This window comes from Tenrec ecaudatus, chromosome 12 (assembly GCF_050624435.1).
Source record: "Tenrec ecaudatus isolate mTenEca1 chromosome 12, mTenEca1.hap1, whole genome shotgun sequence".
Lineage (NCBI taxonomy): Eukaryota > Metazoa > Chordata > Mammalia > Afrosoricida > Tenrecidae > Tenrec > Tenrec ecaudatus.
In genome coordinates, this window is record NC_134541.1 from 42,768,078 (window position 1) to 42,791,023 (window position 22,946).

Below are 22,946 nucleotides of genomic sequence, written 5' to 3' on the forward strand. Positions count from 1 at the left end.
TCTAATTTATGGCATTTTGATAAAGCTTTTGTGATTTTATTCTGCTGAAGGTGAACTATTTTTTGTAAAGAAATTTTCTAAATTTAGTGAGAGCTTCTTCAAAGTCAGTAGTAAATCTTTAAACAAATTATTAAAATATAAAGAAAAAATAGAAAGTTTGAAGCATGCAGGCCTAAAATTATTCTAAATTCTTATAATACAGCCTGCAAATAGAAAAAAGTAATTTAGTTCTTTATATTATACATATTATACTACACGAGTTCAAATGGTGTGTAATAATTATATTTGAAACTATAATTATTATACTATGGAATAATTACTTGTGGGAAGAACACACTGGCAAGAGTTCTATTTCAACTAGATAAACTTGAATTGAATTGAATAAAACGAAATTGAGATAATCTTTTACTTAGAAGCACTCATATTTGGCATAACAAGCATCTATAAAATAATTTCTTTTCATAAGTTTTGCTTGAGACATACTTGCCTATGAAAAATCATCTCAAGAGAAGCAAAGTCTTAGGGCTGTAAAAAGCTAGACTGAAATATTTTATTTTTTCAATGAAAATAATAGCATTGAGAATAGTCTTCCTTTCGCAGAACTCCCTGTGAGATTTGCAAGTATCACAGCAAATATGAAGTAGATTTTTCTTTATAAGGTGAAAAGAACTCAGACATTAAAAAATAATTATAAGATAAAAATCATAAAAATATAAGGATTATGGTATTAAATATGGATAAGCAACAGATTATATATCTAAGAAAAATATTGTGCTTGCTTGTTATTTTTAAATGTGCAGCTAATATTGCTTTAAATGTTTTTGTTCTAATATGTTAAAGGATTTACATATGCACAATGTTCCAAACCCAGAACATAGCTCACTGCCATTGTGTCAGTCCTGATTTCCAGATGCCTCGGCGTTGCCCCACAGCGCTGCTTGTGGGTCTGGACCGCTGACCTGTGGTTAGCAATCCAAACGCTTCCCCGGCAATGCCACCAGAGCTCCTTCAGCCAGCAGGGCTGCTGCGGGTTAAGTGTCGGCTCCACGGCCTTTCCTGTGAACTTTCATCGAGCTATTGCTTACGCATTAAATAACGAGGTTTTGTGTCAAATCACTAAGATTTGGGGGCTCTTTGTTACAACAACAAGGATTGCTTCACCTGATTAGTGCGCTATACATGTTTCCTTCAGGAATATTCAACTGAGACTTGAGATTTCTCTGGCTACTGGGCTTGCTTCCCATTGGACCTCTCTGTTCATTGGTAATTCTTTGAGATTCAGACACGAAAGGATTTCCAGAGACTAGAGAATTTCTGTAGCCTAGAGAATGTCTAGTCTCATAAGCAAACCAGTGGATTATGAATGATAATTAGTCATTCGTTCTTGTGACTAATGACAATCAAGTCACTAGTTCTTTTGGGATCATTGCTAAATCATGTCTTTATAATAAAAGTTCATTACTTAGGCAACAACATTGATGCTATCTACAATGTTGATGCTATCAACATAGTAAAACACTATATAGTTCTGTAAGCATGATTCTCACAGCAACTGTTTGAGGTAGCTAATTTATTAATCCTGTTAGTACAAGTGGACACTATGGCCTTAGAGGCTTAAATAATTTGCTGATGTCACATATGTGGAAATCGATGGAAGTAGGATATGTATGCAATCACTACTCCCAAAGCTTGAGTCTTGGTCCTTATGTAAATTACAGTACAGGCCTTTATTCTTTTTTCCTAGACCTCTTAAATCTCACCATTATTCACGATGATGATGATAGGAAGAGATGCTTTGTACACTCACTACTTGTTGATGCACTTGAATTATGGTGCCGATGAAGAATATTAAAAGAACTAAAAACTACCAGAAGTACAAACCAATCTGTCTAGGAAGACGTACAGCCAGTATGCTCCTTAGAAGCAAGGATGGCGAGATCTCATCTCACGGACTTTGGGTGTAGTATCAGGAGAGATCAGTCCCTGCAAAAGGATTCCAGTAGAAGGGAAGTGAAAAAGAGGAAGATGCTCCACACGATGGGCTGCAAAGATCAACTGAAATGTAAGGACCATCATGAAGATTTCTCAGGACCTAGCAGTGTTTCATTCTGCGGTACATGGGGCCGCTCTCAGGCAGACCTGACTTGACAAGCGCCTAGCGACAACATTATTTGGACTTTATGTGTGAGAGCGTATCAAGTGTTCACAATCATCATATGGAGCAGACTTTATTCCTGTCTATTATGTGTGTGCTTATTGGTTGATCTCACATCTGTTGTAGACATTCAAGAAGCGTATGTCAATTTCGAGTTTACAGAGAAGTCAACTTCTACAGTTGTGGTTTATGGAGGCTAAGTCACCGGCACCTTTTGGGAGCCGTCTTTCAACGAAAGTACGTGGAGCATAACAAATCTTCTTATTTTAGTCTGCACAGATTGCTGGCCCTTTCCTTCATAGGAAAAGGTAGGGGCAAGAAAGCAGAGGAGAATCAGGTGACTATCATAAATAAAAACAACAACAACCTCCACTCAAGCTCACTGCCGTTGTTGATTCGACACAGAGTGACCTTACAGGAAGGGCAGGACTGTGCATTTCCGAGGCTGTAATTCTTTACAGGAGAAGACCTTACCTTGCTACCGAGGAGCACTGCTCACCCTCCGGGTAGCAGCCCCAAGTCATCACCATGGTGCCGGCGAGCCTCCTTAAAACAACCCTTAAACTAAAGAAGGATCAGGACTTTAATATTTTCAACCCGAAAACTTCCTATGACATTAAGAAAGAGGGGCGGTAACCTTACATTCCTCCCTACACAACCTTACTCCCCCCCCCCCCCAAATCCCCTTATATTACTTGGAGGAATCAACTAAAGCACCGACCCTCGGACATGGAGCTAATACCACTTGGTTATGGGAATTGATCGCAGCCAGTCTATACTAATTGGAGCCAGGAGGGAAAACAGCAGATACAAGCTCCATGGTTGTGGGGCTCGATCTTCTGGGCCACCATCAATTACGTTAAGAAGGAAGAAAGGAAGACAGAAAAAAATAGTTAGACAGAAAGAAAGGAAGAGAGGAAGAGAAAAACAAAGCGGAGACAGAAGGTAGGAGGAGACCCGGGGCAGCTCCAGCGTTCAGCATGCCGGCTCTGTTCCACTTCCTTTTGATTGTCCAGGGAAGCTAAGAAAAGTCAGAGAACAAGGCTGGAACTCCAGGACACAGGCCCGTGGAAACGTTATGTTAAACAATCGACCTGTGGGTTAATTGTGAAGGGCGCTAATGTGCAGGACCCGATAAAGAAATTTGCACGAATGGTCACCAAGCAGTTCATATTTAAATGTGGATCCAAGTTTGTTCTGTGCCACAGTATAAATATAACTAAGGTGGGGTTGGCGAGTGAAATCTGGACATCGGCCGACGTGAAGGAGCCAACACAAACACTCCAGCAAACACAGCATTTTGCAAAAGCTTTTGTGCTCATTATCTAGTTGCTGGCACGAGCTCATAACAAACCAGGGGGAAAAAGGCCATGAAATGTACTGGTTGAGATATTGTATACCCTGGGTGGTAAGCAAGTTTACTGTTTCTCTGAAAACAACCTTTTTTGTCATGTACATAATTTTTTTTCTGAAGGCGACGGTTTGCTTCATGAAGGGAATAAAAGTCTCGTGAAGTCTACAGTATCTGGGGAGAGCTTTAATGTTTTCCAGTGTTGATTTCATCATGAGCTAGCTCAGAGGATCGAAAATCCCCAAACTTGAAGGGTTTTCAGTTATGTTTTACTGTCCAGGAATATATTTTGGTCTCTTTAGTAAATTCCCCCTTCAAGAGAGGGTATTTTATAATCTAATGGAGGCCATATAAAATTAGGTAAGGCTGGATCTGGTGACTCAAAATATTTGGCAGAATTCCTTGGAAAGCCACATTTGAACATTTTTAATATATAGTACAAGGCAGAAAAGAATAATTATCTTCCATTGAAGTTCCCCAGTGCAAAAAAAAATGTATCCGTAGATCCCTTTCAAAGAAAACGATCAGCGTTGCCAAACTGTTGGCATTTGAGATGGTGTTCCCCCTGCTGTGCGCTGTGGCTTGCGGCTTGCTCATCTTAGGGAAAGCAGGCAGGCCGAGACGGTTTTCTGTGTTTCATGTGACTGCTACCTTGATCAAGGTGGTGTTGCCAAAGGCCTGGAGACACTTGGCTTCGAAGTCTCCCGAACAAAGTCTTTTCAACTTTGTGGGTTTCCAGTAAAGAGAATTTGGGAACACACACTACCTTGCATAATTATCTCTACTTTATTTCTGTCATGTTTTTCATTCCTCTCCTGGGCTTTTTCACTCTGTAGAGGGCCGCCTTTCTCTCAAAGTACTCATGTGTGCCTAAAGCTTTGTCTTGCAAAGGCCAGCCTCTGTTTTAGCTTGGGTTCCCTAAAGTGCAGATTCTCCAGGAAGAATTTGGATGTAAGTAGATTATTTGGATGTTGATCAGAGGAAGCACAATGAATGAGTTGGGAGAGTGGTTATAAAAGAATGGACGAAGGTTAATCAAGTATTGTGAAGAAACAAATTACTTGTTAATAATAAACGCTCAATCCTGCTGCCCCCCGCTGGAGCACAGTTGTGTAAAACACAACTGAAATTGTCCCTCTGTGGGTCAGACCTATCGACATTAACCCATCAAATTTTGGTTATCGGCGTTTAACCTCCATCTAAGATCTCCACTGTTTCTGGTTGCTAACGCTGTCTTCCACCATCCGAGCCTGTTTTAGGCTGAAAAAAACACAAGGAGACCTGAATCATCGGCACCAGATTTTCAGCAGTATCTCTGAGGGATAGGCCAAATAGTTACTGGTGGGACACTGGGGACATCTATGTCATCTACGACAGGCTTCTTGCAAAAGAAAATGGTTTTATTTTTTATAGGGATCCCAATCTTTTTTTAAGTCACTCTTCCTAACCTTTTGTAGTGATTAAGGGAAAAGCCATTGATACCCATTCTTGCTAAGAGTAATAGTAATTATACAACTTTTAATTTTATTGAGTGCCTAACATACCTATATACTCGAATATAAGCCAACCCAAGTATAAGTCGAGGTACCTAATTATTACCTGGGGAACCAGAAAAACTGATTGACTCGAGTATAAGCCAAGGGTGGAAAATGCAGACGCTATTGGTGAGTTTCAATAATCAAAACAAATGAAAATAAAATTACTAAAAATTGAGACATCAGTGGGGTAATATATTAAAATATTTATTTTAAATAAAAACATAAATAAAAGGACAAGCCATTTAACATTAGTAAACCAGCACAGTAAGTGGAAAATAGGTTCAACAAAAACAATAAGGTATCAACAATGATACCTTAAGAGTACTATTCCCTGAGCTCAATCAGCAACCAAGCTAAAATGTAAAGAGTTAAAATCCTTCAAAACTGGATTCCTCATCATCATCCGTATCCTAGTGCAGAGCTTCAGCTGGTGTGAGGTCATCATAGACGCTGGCCTCACTGAGATCGCCATCATCACCATCACTGCTGTCATTTTCATACAAAGCACAGTCTTCACTGCCATCTATAGCATTACTAATACTACATTTCTGGAAGGCACGTCGCACCATGTTTTCTGGAATGTCTTCTCATGTATCTTGAACCCACTTTGCTATTAACTCTATGTCAGGCTTCATGAGATTTCCTCCTTTTGTTAGTCGGGCTTGACCAGATGACATCTATTCATGCCAGATTCTTCCCACACGGTCTTTAAAAGGCTTATTCAAAGAAACATGTCATAGGACGGCTCTGATTGGTTAGATGTGAGTAAACAAACATTCAAAGCCCTGCAGTGTCAGCGGGGCTTTGAATGAACAGTGGAGAAACCGCAATCACCGCGAGATAATGGGCACTCATCCCATTACCTGGTGGGGTGGGGGGGGGGGGCAGCGAGATGTTACACCTCGCCGGTGTACCACTGGCCTGTGTATAAGCCGAACCCTAGTTTTTCAGCACATTTTTTGTGCTGAAAAACTTGGCTTACACACGAGTATATGCGGTATGTCAAATGTATTAACTTGTTTCAGCCTCAAGGTAGGCTTACGGTTTGGGGCCCTTCACATGTTACACATGTTTTTATTTTCTTTACTACTGTTTACATTTCTGTTGAGTTTTGGATCCAAATAAAAAGAACTCTTTGACAACTTTCACATTTTCTCCATTTATTATGATGTTGTATTGGTTCAGTTGTGAGGAATTTTGCTTTCTCTAGGTTAGTCCGTATGTAAGGATGCACTCTGCTCTTTATCGGTAAGTGCTTCCAGTGGTCTAGCATAATGGCATGGATGGAGGAAAGAAAGCCTGCTGGAGTAAAGGCTTCTAGACCTCCATTTGATGAGGGAGCCATGACTCAAAAGGGGAAGAAACTGCTGGAAACATCAATTAATATTTATAACTTGGAATCTACAAAATATGAAACTAGGAAAATTGGAAGTTGTCAAAAATGAAATATAATGCATAGAGATCTATATTCTAGTCTTTAGGGAACTGAAATGGACTGGTATTGGTCATTTTGGACTTGAAATTAATATGATTTACAATGTCAGGAATAACAGCTTCAAGAGGAATAGTGTTGAATTCATTACGAAAAAGAACATTTCAAGGCCTGTTTTGTAGTAGAGTGCTGTCTGTGATTGGGTAATATCTATTTGCATACAAGGAAATCCAGCCAATACAACTATTTTTCAAATTTACATACAAATCACTAAAGCTAGTGATGCAGAAATTAAAGAAATGTAGCAATGTCTTCAGTCTGAAAATGATTAAACATTCAAGCAAGCTGCATGGATACTTGTTGGTGATTGGAATGCAGAAGGTGGAAACAAAAAGGAAAAAAGATTGTCGAAAAATATGGTCTTGGTGTTGGACATGAAGCCAGAGATCACGTGTTAGAATTTTGTTAAACAAATACCTCCTTTATAGCAAATATTTTTTTTCAAACAGCGTAAAGGGCGACTATGCACATGGATTTCCCCAGAAGGAATACACAGAAGTCAACTTGACTACATCTGTGGGAAGAGATGATGGAGACAGACGCTCACTGTCAGCAGCTAAAACTAGGTCAGGGGCCAATTGTGCCATAGTAGGTGGAGGGTGAAGGATATTAATCCTGTTCATGCCCTAATTGAAGAAAACTTACAATTAAGAGGAGAAACAGTAGCTAATACCAAAGACATCTCAGTTGGTTTGGCTTACACAGTTCTGACTGAAAAATTAAAGCTGAGCAAACGTTCTGCTTCATGGGAGCTCAAAGTGTTGAATCCAGGTCAGCTGCAGATAAGAGCAGAGGTTTAATAGAAATTTTAAATAAGTGGGATCAAGATCCTGAAGCATATCGTAGAAGTATTGTATCAGGGAGATGAAACATGGCTTTACCAGCTTGATCCTGAAGCCAAAGCACAATCAAAGCAATGGCTACTAACAAGTAGATGTGGTCCAGTCAAAGCGAAACGAGAGCAGTCAAGAGGCAAGGGCATGCCACCAGTCTTCTTGGATGCTCAAGGCCTTTTGGAAGCTGATGCTCTGGAGGGCCCCTGAGGAAAAACATCTGCTTCTTATGAATATTTTCAGAAAGTCATGTAAAGCTTTACCAGAAAAACACCAGCAAGGAAAGCTTCACCAGAGTCCATCACCACCATGACAAGAGTCCCGTTTTTAATTCCTCTCTTCAAGCAAGGGCTGCGCTTTGAGAGTTTTGATTGGAAATCATGAGACATCCACCCTACGGTCTGTTCTAATTTGGATCCTTCTGACATACTTTGATAATCTTTAAAGAAAAGAATAAAAAACCCTTCAAGAGTATCGATCTTGCTTTAGTTAACAGTGTTAAAATGACTGTGCTGGCATAGTCAAATTCCCAGGACCCTCGGCTCTTTGGGGACGGAGTAAACGCTGATATCTTGGCTTGCAAAAGTATCCTGATTTTGTTGGAGCTTATATTGAGAAATAAAGTTTATATATTGTATTCTTTAATCCCATTTGCCTATAAATGTTTTGACCTCTCATCATATATAAAAATTAGCTAAAATTGTTAAACATAAAAATTAAACATATACAATTCCTGGAAGAAAATATAGGAGAAAGTCTTCATGACTTTGGGAGAAACCATAAGTTTTGAAAGGGTAAGAAAGTTAATTTACAATATCATAATTTAAACAGTCTAGTCTTTAAAAAGGGAACCTGGGAAGCTGGGTGATTAAACAGTAGGCTGCTGATCAAGAGGTCAGTGGTTCAGTCCCCGCAGCGGCTCCATGAGAGGCGGCGGTGGCAATCTCCTTACATAGAGAGTAGAGCTTTGGAAATCCTCTGAGGTAGTTCTACGCTGACATACGGTGTCAGAATTGACTCAATGGCAGTGGGCTTAATTTTTTTTTTCATTTTTTACTTTTGGTTACTCTTCAAGAGATATTTTGAAGGAAAAATGTAACAAAAATTCCAAGTAGGATAAAGTATTTGAAGTACGTAAGTCTAACAAAGGTCTTTCATCTAGAATATTTAATGGATTTGTGCTTCTCAATATTAAGAAAAGTCTAATTAAAAATACTTAAATACTTAAGTAGATGCTTCAAAGTAGGAGACATAGCCGTAGGAAATAGCCCATGAAAAGTTCACATTATTAATTATGAGAAAAATGCAACTTTAAAGCAAAATTAAGCCACCATAATGGTGCATTTTAAAATACCAATAATATCAGTTGGGATAAATAGGAAAAAGTAATTTTTAAAAAATCATTTAAAACTCACTCTTTTTTTGTTACACAGTGATTTTGACTTATAGGGTTCCTGAGTTTATATAGTTGTAGGTTATCTCAAAAGTGTCCCTGGAATGCATTTTGATAAGTTGTTTAGGTTGTTGAATGTAAAATTGATGATCTGATATGTAAACCCCAAAGAAATTCACAATAAAAAGTTTTAACAAAGAACAAAGAATGCAGTGTTCCTGTGTGTGAGAGACTTATAGGGTAGTGTTTGATTTGTTTTGTTTCCCTGAGAAAAGATGTTTGAAGTATTTAATTAGGCCCTGGCTTGTATTTTTACCAATGCTCAAGGCAAAGGGAAATATGTTTAGGATGAACAATTTCCTCATCTAGCTGAACTTCCAAACTTCAGGTTTTCTTCCTTCAAAGATAAAACATATGAAATGCCCCCATTTGCATTTATCACTTTCAGACTCTCAGGGAAGCCTGTTTTGTTTCTTGGGACAAAATTTGGCAACTGTGAGAAAGTCAAACCTTTCCAGATCACATCTTTACTAAGAGTTAGAAAATCTTAAACTGCTTATGTATTTTGTCATAGCTAGTCAAAGGAATTAGGGGCCCTGATGGTGTTGCTGTATAAGCATTGATCTTGGAACAACAAGATCAGAAGTTCAAACTCACCAGTGATTCCAAGGAGAAAGAGGAAGCTGTCTAGTCCTTAAAGACTTATAGTCTTGGAAATAATTTGCACAAGTGTCTCTTGTTGGCAGTGAGTTCTATTTGATGGGCCAAAAAAATATTCCCATGGGTTCTTCTGGTGTCATTGATGTACATCCTATGTAATAGACCGTTTCTGCTTATCTTGATATTGAACCACAACTTTCTAGAATCTAATCAAGTACAGACGACTTATGCTATTGTTCTTGTTAAGTGCCATGAAGCCACTCGCAACTCAGTGACCCTGTGCACAACAGAACAAAACACTTCCTAGGCCTGCACACCCTTCAAAAATGTCCCTATACATGAGTTCATTGTGGCAACCAGTGTGTCAGTTCATATTGTGTGAAGGACTGCCCCTTTCCCACAGACCCTTCATTTTATCAGGCATGATACCCTTCTCTTTTTCATCCCCATGTTAAAAGTATGTAAGATGAAGTCTTGCCATCCTTGCCTCCAGCCTGACTTCTTCCAAGACAGATTTATTGGTACGTTTTTAGGCCATGGGACTTGCAATCAAGATTCTTCACCAACACCACAATTCAAATGCATCGATTCTTCTTTGGTCTTTCTTGTTCGTTGTCCAACATTCACATGACTTTTGAAGCAATCGAAAATAACATGGTTTGGATCAGGCATACCTTAGTCCTCAGAGTAAACTCCCTAATCTCCAAAACTATAAAGATCTCTTGTGCAGCAGATAGACCCAATGCAAGGCTTTCGATCTCTTGAATGTTGCTTCCATGAGCACTGATGGTGGGGCCAAGGAAGAACAAATCCTCGAGAATTTCAATCTTTTCTCCATTTATCATGATGTTACCTAACTGTTCTATTTGGGAGGATTTTGGTGTTCTTTGATCTACATCAGCAAGTGCTTAATGACCTCCTCACTTTAGCAAGCAAGGTTGTTGTCATCTGCATATTGAAAGTTGTTAAACTTTCATCTTGATTCCATTTTCGTATTCATATGATTCAGCTTCTTTGGTTATTTTCTCAGCATAAAGATTGATTAAGTATGGTGAGAGGCTACAACCCAGATGCACACCTTTTCTGATTTTAAACCATGCACTATTCCTTTGTTCTATTCCCAGAAATGCTTCTTGATCCACGTACCAATTCTGCATGGCACAATGAAATGTTCCAAAATTCTCCTTCTTCTCAAGCCAATCCACAGTCAAATACGTAGACATAGTCAATAAGCCACAAGCAAACATCTTTCTGGTACTCTTTGCTTTCAGCTATGATCTGTCTGACATCTGTCATGATATCCTATGTTCCACATAAACTCCTTTGAAACTGGTCTGAACCTTAGCGCCCTGTCAATGTACTATTACAACTGTTGTTGGATTATCTTCAGCAAAATTTTACTTGCATATATGCTATCAATGACATTGTTCTATAAGATGATCAGTCTGTGGGGTTATCTTCCTTTGGAATGGGTACAGATATAGATATCTTCCAGTTAGTTGGCCAAATAAACAGTTTTCCAAATTTCCTGGCATAGAACAGTAAATGCTGCCAGTGCTTCATCAAGATGTTGAAACATCTCAATGGGTGTTTCATCAATTCCTTTGATGCAAGGAATTTATTTTTGACGAATGCTTTCAGTGCTTTGTTTTGATGAATGCTTTCAGTGCAGCTTGAACTTCTTTCAGTACTATTGGTTCTTGCTTATAAGCTACCTTCTGAAATGGTGGAATGTCAACTAGTTCTTTTTGGTACAGTGACTCTGTATTCTTTCCATTTTCTTTGGGTACTCCCTGCATCATTTAGTGTTTTGTCTATAGAGTCTTTCAGGATTGCAACATGAGGCTTGATTTTTTTAAATTCTTTCCATTTAAAATAAGCTGAATGCATTCTTCCTTTTTGGGTTTTGTAAGAATAGGTCTTTGCACAGTTCATTATAATATTTTATTTTGGCTTTTTGAGTTGCCCTTTGAAATTTTCTGTCCAGCTCTTTGACTTCATCATTTTCTCTATTTGCCTTAGCTACTGTACAACTAAGAGAAAGTTTCAGAGTATCTTCTGATATCTACTTTGGTATTTTCTTTCTTTCCTATCATTTTAATGACATTTGCATTCCTCTTGAAAAATGGTCTCTTCAGTCAGTGTTCAATACATCAAATTTGTTCTTGAGATGATCTCAAGAACAGATAGGGTAGAGTCAAGATTGCATTTTGGTTCTCGTGCACTTGATTTAATTTTCATCTTCAACCTGAACTTACATAGGAGCAATTAATGGTCTTTTCCAGTCTGATCCTGGCCTAGTTTTAACTGCTGATGAAAATGGCTGATCTTCTCCATCTTCTCTTTCCATAGAAGTAGTGAATTTGATTTCTATGTATTCCATCAAGAGAAGTCCACATGTATAATTGACGTTTGTATTGTTGGAAAAGGGTATTTGCTATGAAGCAGTCATTGGTTTTACAAAATTCTATCACAGGATCTCCAGCTTCATTTCTATCACCAAGATGATATTTTCCCCCTACTGTTCCTTCCTCTTTGTTTCTACCTTTTGCATTCCAATCACTAATAATTGTCAATGCATCTTGTTTGCATGTTGCATCGATTTCCAACCAAAGACTCAGGTGGAATTCTTCAACTTCTCCATCACTAGCTTCGGTGATTGGTGTATACATTTGAATAATAGTCCTATTGATTGGATTCCCTTGCTGGCATATGGATATAGTACCACCATGGACCGCATTGTACTTCAGGATAGATCTTGGAATGTCCTTTTTGACAAAGCATGATTCCTCTTGATTGTGTCATTCTGGCATATAAGCCATATGATTTTCCGATTCAGAATGATCAATTCCATTCTATTTTAGCTCACCAATGCCTTGGATTTTACTTAAAAATGCCGAAGATTTTGATCTTTATGTGTTGCATTTCATTTTTGACAATTTCCTAGATTCATACTTCATACATTCCCAGTTCTGATTGTCAGAATTTTGTGGCTGTTTCTTCTCATCTTGTGATGTGCCCCATCAACAAATGAAGATCCTGCAGATTTACTCTGACAGGCTTTATTCCATTCACGGCACCATTGAGTCCACTTCGAGAACGCATCTGCAACTCAGTCACATCTTGAGTGTGTACTAAGCCCCTGGACCCACTCTCTGGCACTATTTCTGGCAATTTTCTGCGTCCAGTCATTAGGCCTTCAGTATCTAAGGGTGCTTCGACGCTATGCATAAGGTTAGTATCTGACAGTATTTCAATTGTTTGCATAAGGTTTTTCGAAGTTGCTTTCTCTGAAATGGGCAGCCAATTCCTTCTGGATAGTCCGTTTTTAGGCTAACAGTTACACTGATATCTGTTCACTTTGGGTGGCCCTGCTGGCATTTGAAATACCAGTGACATAGCTTCCAGCATTACAGCAACACACAGCCAACACAGTACAACAGACTGCAGACAAATGGTGGAGGCTATTTATAGGAGGATATGTGGAAACATTAAAAATACATTATTTTGTTTGATAAAAGTATCCAATTAAATATGGAATGGAAAAATGAAGTAGGCAAATAAGTTGATTACAAATTCAAACGAACCCTGAAGTCTTAGAAAACGTAGAAGAGAACCCTAGAGAGATGAGACAGAAAAGAATTCCTAGTGCCTGGAGAGTGAGTGATGGCAAGATCGTCCTTGTGGGTGCTCAGCTAACTTCATCTAAATTGGTTATGAGAAGGCACTGGGCCAGACCCCTTCACAAACTCAATGTTTTGGCAGACTACTATGGTAATCCAATGAAGTGGGAATTACGTCTCTTTCTATACAGAAACTTTATTTGTACTTTTTTCCTCTGTATCTGTCGCACTAGAACTGTCCTCAATAAATATGACTTTCACAGTTGAATAAACAGATGTTTGAGAAGATTTAAATGAATTGCTCAAAGTTTTAGAACTAGCAAATGACTAAGTTTAAACGAATTGCTCAATGTTTTAGAACTAGCAAAATTTCAAATATTCCAAATTCAAAACTTCTCTACAACCATGCTGGATATGTTTCCTATCCAGCTGACTGTACACAGACAAAGCATGAACTTGATAACTTCTTATGATCAAGATTGCTGGATAATAACAAAAAAGAGCTCCCCTGGTATGCTTGCTGTTGCCTGATATTTCAGTATTTCAGGGATTCTCCATCTTGGTGGCACAATGAAATTATCAGGAGACCTTTAGGGATCCCCATGCCTGAGCTTTACCTCCTCTCTGAGAACAAGTGCTGTGCTAGGAAACAGTTCATAAAAGGGGTTACCCATCCTGCAGAACTTGGAATATTTCTCACATCCCCAGCCCTTAAGCAGAACTGTAGCCTTCCACATCTTATCTTCAGCTCTGAGGGAAGTTTATCAGCCTTTCCTGGACTTTGGAGAGGGTGGTGGTGTTAACATACATGCTGTTAAAACTGGCACTCTGGTGTCTGGTTTCCTGCATTATCTCCTAGTCATTTGCAGCCCAACTACTTAAACTCTCGGAATCTCAATTTTCCTAACCCCTAAATGGACTTGAAATAACAATTCTCTGTGAATAAATCTCACTTACAAAATTATATGAGGAACACATGAAATAATTTCTATCAAAAAGTGCCCAACAGAGATTAGAACATGCAATCCATTTCCTGCTTATAAGTAAACCATGTATTTGATGTCTATTTCCCCCCCACTCATTTTATGATGCGCCAGATTTCATTCTAATGATGCTTAGATCTGTTTGGCATCTACTGTCATGAGTTTCTAAAAATCTACAAATGGCTGAGTGGTTAGTTGTAAAAGGTCACAAGGTGTGTGATCATGTGAGGTGTAGGTGGGATGTGGAAGAGTTGTATGTGTGTGTGTGTGAGTGAAAATGGAGTTAATAGAACAGAAAGTATATCCTAAAATCTTTTTTGGGGGAATCCCTTTTTTGACTTCCTGAACTGGATCCCAGATGAAACAGAAGCTTCAAGAAGAAACCAAAAAGCAACGATTTAAAGCATCCTCCGGAGGAAGAGAACTGCCAGGCTGCCACGCAGGATTGGACAGACCCTTGGCAGAAGGGAAGGAGAGCAGAAGAAAGAATGAGCCTTGGAATCAGCCAGAAGGAAAGAGAATTCAGAGTGAGAAGGTGAAGGCCAAGTCTGCAGATATTTATTTATTTTTAGGCTGCCCCACGAAAAGTTAAACTTGGAGGAAAAACATGCTTGGCTTTATATTCTAAATCATTTCTGAAAAAGGAAAAAGCCCTACTTTGAATTCATACATAAGAACCCCAGAAAATGGAAGCTGTTGGGTAGATTTCCAAGTCACCACAATATTTCCTTCTGGTCTTGAGGGTTGCACAAGTTCTGTCCAGTACTAGCCATTGGGTATGGATCGCCCCCAGAGATGCTGTAAGCTTGTTTACCCTGCTCCCTTCTGGCCAGTGTCGTACCTTCTGCCTAGGAGGGAAGACGGCCTTGACCAAGCTGCAGAAAGCTCTGGAGAGTGAGGCCACCTGCTCAAGGGCATGAGCTCAGATCTCCTGATAATGGTGCAGCTGAAGGCCTGGCACAGGTCCATGAGAGTCATCCTGGATAGGTTTTGCCTGTCAGAGGGTGTGTTGTCCATATACCTTGGGAAGGGACTTGGTAATGTTCATAGCTCATTTTCAATTGCATTCATTCCATCTGCTGACTAATTCCTTTGAGACTTAGTCAGAGGGAAGGGTTGTGATTGCGCCTTTCTGTGTATAAAACACCAGCCCCCACTGTCACTGGGTGCAAAGCTTAGTGCTCTTCTCCATCATCTGCCAGGTTTAAGAAAATCTCAACTGTGAGATTGGTCCCTCTTTTGGCCAGCCCTCCACTTCTTTGAAGATTCCCTGTATTCGTCTAGTTTGGGTAAAAGCAACAATAACAAACAACTCAAAACGGAACTCCTTTGCTTCTGAGTCAATCCATGACGACATGACGCTGCGTGTGTCAGAGTAGAAAGCATTCACGATGGCTGAGAGCGGATTGCCAGGCCTGTGTTTGTGGCACCACTAGGTAGATTTGAACTGTCAATCTCGTTAGTTGCTGTTAGGTGATATCAAGCCAACTTTCACTCACAGCGACCCTATGGCATAGGGTAGAACGGCATACAGGATTTCCTAGGCTGTCATCTTTAGGGGACAGGTCACCAAGTCTTTCTGGCACAGAACTAACAGGAGAGTGAGCGGCTCATGTTTCTGTTAGCAACGGAGCTCTTGGAGTTCGTGGCCAAGTGCAAACTGTGCCACCCACGATTAGCAGTATACAATGTGTTACGGCCCCTAGGGAGTCTCTCATTCTTTTCTTTTCCTTATTCAGCATTCCACTCCACAGAGGGTTAAGAAAGACAATTTGGGTCTTAAAGCTTTGAGTCTCACTCTACAACCCCCCGACCCCCACCCCCACCCGGCTTTATAGCTCCCGATGGGATTAGGTCAGAGCCAAGGAAATCTCTAAGGAGTGCCCACAAGCCATGGGGTGGGCCCCTTCCCTGGTGCCACTGGGTCGGCTCGCTTACATTTTCTTGAAGTAATACTTTTTTAAAAAAAATATGACAGTTTAGGCTTGAAAACCAGTACATTTGGAAATATAAACTAGATGAAAACAAACTATAATGAAATTGAAAGGAGAAAAAAGAAGAAAGAAACAACACACACATACATACACACACAAAACACAACGTATCAGTTTACTGCCAACTGGAAATCAAGACCAGATGAAACCGAGGCTCTGGGCACTTAATTTACTGGCAGGGGTCACTGCGTGGTGAAACCCGGGCGCAGCTGGCATTGGCTTTCCATCAGCAGGGTTGTGTGTGTGTGTTTTTGTGCTCTCCCTTCGTTCGTGGGGGAGAAATAATGAACCCACTTGTTTGAACTTCTTTCTGCCTTTATATGTCGTGGCGTGCTTTCTTTCATTTCATTTCCACCCGAGGAATTGGGGAGAAAGGACATCAGTGGGCAACCTGGGAACCCAGTTTGTCTCATCAAACAGCTGAGGGCCAAGGAGGGGAGAAGTATCGCTGGGCAGGTAGGATGCTCCTGGAAAGGAACAGGGAGGGGGAGGAGCAGTCTGACCTTTGGAGGTCATGTTGGAGAGAAGCAGAACAGGGTAGAGCTACTGCTCTCTGGGTGGCATATGGGTTAGTTGCATCAACATTACCTGGGAACTCGTTAGAAATGCAAATTCCTAACTCTCTCATCAGATGCTCTACATTAGAATATTTGTGATTCTTTTGCTCAGCGTTTATTTATAGGGCTACTTTTATGTACTAAACCTATTTTATTTGGGCCTCTTGAATATTGGCTTCATTAAAAAAAATCTCTTGCCAACATTTACAAATCTACATCTAAAAATCTATGTTTCTGGTTTGTCCTGATAAAACCCATAGCTGGCATCTTTTGGCCCATCCTTCTGTGGAGCTGAGAGGAGCCTGCCCTCTGAGGTGGTACGTTGTGTGGAGCTGATGAACGCTTGTTTCTTCTCAGCTCTAAGATCACATGGTTGTGGTGGGTCGGCATTGGTTTGAGGGGCCCAGTGATTGGTTCAGGAGTGAGTATGCGCCCAAGCTTGGACCACATCTGCTAAAGGCATTTGGGGAAAAGTGTTTTCCCTCTGAAAATTTCTCTCCTTCCTTTTGATGTTGTCCTGTATGGGTGTGATACCTGTTTCCATCTTACCTGTGATTGAAGCCAACATGAAGATGGCAAATGAAAACAGGGAAATTACTCGGACCCTGGATGACCTGGTTGAACTGTTGAATCTACTCACTTGTCATTCAGCCCCACCACTGGACTTCCTGTTAGGAGTTATAAGCCATTGTTTTAAGTCTCACGGTTGTGCAGTTAATGTACTCAGTGCTAACTAACAAGCTATCGGGTCAAGTTCACCCAGATTCCTTGGGAGAAAGGCCGAGTGATCTACTTTTGAACAGTCAGGCATTGACAATCTCCTCTGACACACATACCGGTTGTCATGAGTTGGAGGTGACCGGATGATAGCCGGCTTCTCTTATTGCTCCAGCCATTCGGCTAATTGCGACCAAACGCATCCTTGTTAATTCAGTGAAAAGCCATTTCCTTGCAGAATGGACTGTATTTTTTATATCATCCCATCTTTATTGACTTCTATTATCTGTTTTGTATGGGAATTAATTTCTTCCATTTAATTAGCATAATTAGTCCTCAGAAACTTAAAAAATGTCCTTTGCAATTAGTTTTCCAATAAGAATCTATGTAAAGGTCACCTCTTACTCTTCTACACAGATATGTTTCCTAAAGGATTGATTGATAAATGCAGAGAGTCACATTCTCTCTCTCTCCCCCCCCCTCCCTCTCTCTCTCGTAAGTTGAATTAGCAAAGTTGAGTTAGCTTTATTTAGAGGATGATATCTGGTAAAACAATATTTAATTTAGAAAGGAATTAAGATCACATTTGCCTTTTAAATTTCTTAATTTGTCAGCCTCTATAAAAAGAGCTCCAGATTCCTCAATTTCCACAAGTTCTCCAGGAGTTAAAATTTCAGCTGTAAGTGAATGATGTCTCTGAAATAGCAGGCTGTTCTCAAAGTGAATTCAGAGAGACATGAAGAAATATCGAAGAGATCACAAGGTCATGTACTTTGCCATAATTCTAGAAATGAAGTACTTGTATTTTATTTTATTATTTCGTAAGTCTCAGAAGAAAGTTTCCCCTCTAATTAGACTGGCAATTCTTGATAATATCCATCCTCTCCGTGTAGGTAGATTTAGCTAAAGTACCAGTGGAATCAGTCAGCTTTTATTAAATGACTTGTGAGCCAGCACATGGAGTATAATATTAAAGGGGATTGGAGGCAAAGAAGTGAACAGACAAAAGATAATTTATTTGGTGCCCAGGACAAAACTTGGGAATACCACAGTTTCTCTCCTATAATTCATCACGAAACTATTGAAATAAAGATGATCTATTTAATACATCACTGAAATATTTGAGTCCAAACATATTTACAATTAAGATATTAAGGAGCACTGGGAAATTCTGTACTGTTCCCCATTAGTTTACCCAGACGGTTCATGTGGCCCTGAACATAAAATATAAAAGAGAGTTGGAACTACTAAAGTTGCCAAGATCTCACGGGCAAATGTTATTTCAGAGGATCTGAAAAGTTTTAATGATCACACACATAGATCAGAGAGATCCAGAGGCACCCAGCTGGAGCTGTAGAGACCCCAGCTATATTTACCATCTGTCTGTTCGCACCAAGTCTTTTGGCCAAGAGAGCTGCTTTGCAGATCTGAGAATTTTATCTTCGCTTCTAGCAATGCTGAGTTGGGCTTTCCAGAGCAATAACTCAGTCTAGGAGAAATAACTCTTTTTCCCTCCCAAACTGGTGACAACGTGAAGAAAGGCAGTTAACTTGAAGTCAGCTGGAGGGGCTCTCAGATGTCTTTGTAATTCTGTGGCAGAGACTCTAGTTGCTTACTTTCCATGGTGGCCGTCACAAAGTAGATGCTCAAGGAATTCCATGTCCAAATAGGGTCATTGCTGAATTTGGCGGGGGGAAAAAAAAGACTGTGTGTTTTTCCTGACTACTACATAACATCTAGATGCTCATTAGGCTGTAAAAAAATTAAAAAAATATATATAAATGATGATTCATTCCGAGCCCCTCCCAGGCATCCTCCCTACTCCAATTTGCCTGCAGGTTGGAGGAATGTACACTGACTTGAGTTAAAGAAGAAACGTGTGGTTTCCATTATAGTGTGTAAACATCGATTGGTGAAAGCCTCAAGCGTGCTGTCATTTCCCACCACACACATGCTTTATGTACAGTTCGTCTTGGAAAACAGATTGGGAGGGAAGCGTGTTTACAACTCCAGTGGAACCTACCTAATGGGGCAGAGGCGTATCTATGGAAAATAGCGCCGATGGGAAGTACTAAACTTGCACCCTTGTCCAAACATCTGACACCCCTCTTGTAGATAACTTTACCATAGTCTAAACTCGAAAATACAAGTCAACTCTTTAATCTTTTACTTAATACACAGATAGCACTACACATACTGCACCTTCTTGCTTTGCTGTAACTTATGAAAACTGGTCTGTGGCATGCACATTGTCAATCCCACAGCTCCCCCCTCCCCCAGTTTCTTCTCTTTCTACATACAGTTGAGCAAGATCACACCACCTGCCTCTCAAACATGAAAGGATTAGTTTTGACTTGGTGAATGATCTCTCATAGTTGCAGATGAAATTGAGATAACTAATAGAAACTCTTTCAACTGGCATCTAGGGCATCCCTTAGATAACATCTCTGTAAAGAGGACCTGATTTACCTGGAAGTTCACAGGTAAGTGGACATTCTGGTGGATCAGTCAAAGGCCCTAGAGAGGTAAACGTCAGGCATCCCTCAAGAAAGTTCTTCCTGGCCCCTGAAATGGCCCTTTGCCTATCCATTATCAACAAATGAGTTTCTTATTTTACAGGTGGAAAAGAATGCTCTTTTCGGTGTGCCTTCAGGTATATACCTCTTATTTTTAAAGTTATTTGAAGAGTTTGATTTATTAGTATATCTAAGGGATTGACGTTGGTGTCACTGGTTTTAAATCCACTATATTAATTCAGTTTTCACTAATTTAGGTGTTCTTTAGTGACATGAATGGAGGGCCATTTAGAGACTTATTATGGTGGTACACACTGGGTTTTTAAAGCGTCGCAGAGAGACATTTCAGAGCATGTCTGGATATCTGCGTGCTTTCCTGCACATGACTGTTAGGGAGAGCTAAGCAAGGTCAGTTTCTTCTGGAAGGAAAAATTCATGGGTGTGGTATTGCTGTAAAAAGCACAGGGTGTCTTATCAGAGGGGTTGGAACTTCCTTCTGGCTTTGGCACTTAGTGGCTTTGTGAGCAAGGGCACTGATTTCTAAACTTTAATATGCATATAAATTTCTTTGGTGCCTTGTTAAAAGTACAGATTCTGATCAGGAGGTATGGCTGGAATCTGACAGCTCTGGCAAACTTCCACATTTGAGAAGCTGAGGACCCAGCCTTATAAGTCTTGATGTGATGGCTCCTAGCTGCTGTCTCCGTTTGCTCTTCAGGAAGTGCGATTTAGAAGGATACCAACCTCCTGGGACTACTAACAGGACTTACAGCTCCTAAAGCGCTGAAGAGGTTGCCTAGAATAGGAGAGGGCATGCATCAGGTGCTGACTTTGGCGTACCAGAACGTTAGTGATGGAAGACAGCTGAGAAAAGGCCTCGTTTTAATATCTCGCTTCACAAGTGATGAAACCACAGTTTAAGGAAGTCTCTCAACTTCAGTGGGTTATGTCACTGCACTAACACAGCCTGGCTCAGTCTCAAAGGAGGCTGAATGGATACAAGTCTCAATTTCTATTTAGGGTGGATGTGACTTATGTCTCTGGAATCATCTGACCTATAATTTGATATAAAAGGCATGATGGTTGTAATTATTTAACTTCCTTGATTTCCCTGCTTTATGTTTGTAAAATGAGGCAGTTCCCTTATCGGTCATATTGATGTATTTCATTCCACACAGAATGGGTCTGGGATTCTGTGATTTCGTTCATGCTTAACTCAAAATGCTTGCTTCTTCCTGGTGACCATCGACCCTCCACATCTAACTTCTTGCTCTGACTCACCTCTCCTCAGCTCTTAAGAATGTTGTTATCCTTAATCAATTAATGTGTTCAGTACATGCCCTAAAAATATACTGTTCTGCTCCTTCTGCATTGCTGTCGGGAGGGAGGTTCTAATGATGTAATGAAATTGCTAATTAAAAACTAATAAACCCCATAGTATTTGCGTTTGGTAATTGGTTAACCAGAAAGGCTTGACTCCACAACTTGCTTACTAATAACCCGATGGTCCTTATTAGGAAGTAATTCTCACTGCCTGCTTCTCTTTACTAAGAGTTAATGCAGCCTTGTTGAATGGTTCTCCGTGTGGCTTGGCTTTGGAGAGGGCAATGTTTACTAACTTCCCCACATTTAGAGCACGGTGCTTGCCATCACCCTGTGTTTTGCTGTCTGAGCCAGCTGTCTATTAGTGTGGTGCTAATGATGCTGGAGTCTTCACCCAAGACATGTTTGTAGGACTAATTACAAAGAGAGTTTGTCCTCTTACCCAAGGCTTCGCTAATCACATTAGCATCTTGCGTGGTGAATCCTGACATTTCTGCAGGACCTGAGGAAAGGGTGTATGCTGGAAAGGCAAGCCAGTCATCCCAAGTTCACTTACAAAGCTAATATCTACGTTTGCAATTACACATGTTGAGTGTGTTTGACTGCTAGGAAATCACAGAAGGCAAGGATAGTGATCTAGTTGGATCAGGAACCCCCTCATTCTATCTTTGATCAATGGCAAGCTAATATACAATTTCAAGTCAATTGATAAAGGCAAACCCAAAGACAGAACATATTTATAGGCAGAATAATAGATCACACTAGTTTCCCTTGGTAAGAAACCACTGCCATGCCAGGGTCCAAGTAGCACACTTGTTGTTGATCCCTCGCTCCTGTTCTTCTTTCAGTTATCTGTAATTCCATGTAGTTTTATACAACAAACTATTCCCAAATTGAAAACATGATGTGAATTATTATAAAAATTATGTGAATTAATGGATGGAGAGACGGTCAAACAAATTTTGTAAACTACTCAATGGTGGCTATCTGGCTGTACCTTAAAATAATTCCTTCCATTTTTTTCTATAAAAATATGGATTACAAATTTAAAATGATTAAAAATAGGTCATGAATCATTGGGATCCTCCGCACGAGGCTGGGCAGGGCTAAAGTCCTAGCCTCATTCATGTGTCCCATTGTATGCTGAACCACTGGGAAGTGGCTGGAATATGATTGTCTCATTTCCTATTGCATCCTCTATGAGACTCCCCTGTCGTTAGCCCTCTGAGAGTCTCCGGAATACCAGGTAATAAATGAAAGTGTGCAAGGCTTTTTGAGTGCTAGATGATAACATCTCACCGGTACTTTTCACAGACATATACCCACTTTTATGTCAACTTTGTGGGGAAATTTCTTCTATTTTGAAATCAAAGAGCAGAGATGTCTTTGACCTGTTAAATATCACTCAGATGATTTGAGACTGACCCAAGACTAAAACGTAAGCTTTTGATTTTAAGTCCAAATATTCTTTTTCTCCATCAAAGCTACTTTTGTGGCTAAGCACACATACACACACTAAAAGCACATCAAGTGAAATTCAAAATGAGAAAGTTAGATGTAAACGGGGGGAATTGAAGAGATTTGAATTGATTTGAGATTTGTTGTATAATAAGTATTGATCACACCTCTGGAAGTATTAGGCTTGAGTTAGATGTATTGCGTGGCATCATCTTAGGAAGACAGCTCTGCCTCTAGAGTCTTGCCATCCAGATTGTGGGAAGAGGCACATAACAAGTGCTTCTGGGATTGGGATTACAGACCCGTGGCCCATCTCTGATTTCAGCTCCATGTGTGGCAGACAGTTGCTTACT